Raw genomic sequence first — 1089 nt, forward strand, 5'->3', positions numbered from 1 at the left:
TGAACTGTGAAAATGTCGAAACTTGGCATGGTATCATCATTTCACCCGCATAGCATGTGCGAAAGAGTAAAGAGGGTCACGGCAAAAACTGGACGCACTTCATGTACAAACTGGACAATCTCTTTCGGAGTATCAGGGTTTCGGACGAGAACTCATCTGTTACATAGGCACTTCAATGTTTTTTAAACTTATTTGAACTCCGGACTTCTTTTGTGTTCAGTATGCAGCATTCAAAGCGACGTCATCAATTTCCAACATGTTCTGACATCAGTTGTTGTTTTTCAGTCATTTACCTAATTGTTTAGAGAGCTAAATGACCGTGAAATTGAAAATCACTACAAAATGAACTGTGAAAATGTTGAAACTTGGCATGGTATCATCATTTCACCCGCATAGCATGTGCGAAAGAGTAGAGAGGGTCACGACAAAAACTGGACGAAGTTCGTGTACAAACTGGACAATCTCTTTCGGAGTATCAGGGTTTCAGACGAGAACTCATATGTTGCACGGGCATTTCAATGTTTTTTAAATTTATTTGAACTCCGGACTTCTTTTGTGTTCAGTATGCAGCATTCGAAGCAACGTCATCAATTTCCAACATGTTCTGACATCATTTGTTGTTTTTCAGTCATTTACCTAATTGTTTAGAGAGCTAAATGACCGTGAAATTGAAAATCACTACAAAATGAACTGTGAAAATGTTGAAACTTGGCATGGTATCATCATTTCACCCGCATAGCATTTGCGAAAGAGTAAAGAGGGTCACGGCAAAAACTGGACGCACTTCGTGTACAAACTGGACAATCTCTCTCGGTGTATCAGGGTTTCGAACGAGAACTCATCTGTTACACAGGCACTTCAATGTTTTTTAAACTTATTTGAACTCCGGACTTCTTTTGTGTTCAGTATGCAGCATTCAAAGCGACGTCATCAATTTCCAACATGTTCTGACATCATTTGTTGTTTTTCAGTCATTTACCTAATTGTTTAGAGAGCTAAATGACCGTGAAATTGAAAATCACTACAAAATGAACTGTGAAAATGTTGAAACTTGGCATGGTATCATCATTTCACCCGCATAGCATGTGC

Source organism: Triticum dicoccoides, chromosome 6A (genome assembly GCF_002162155.2).
Source record: "Triticum dicoccoides isolate Atlit2015 ecotype Zavitan chromosome 6A, WEW_v2.0, whole genome shotgun sequence".
NCBI lineage: Eukaryota > Viridiplantae > Streptophyta > Magnoliopsida > Poales > Poaceae > Triticum > Triticum dicoccoides.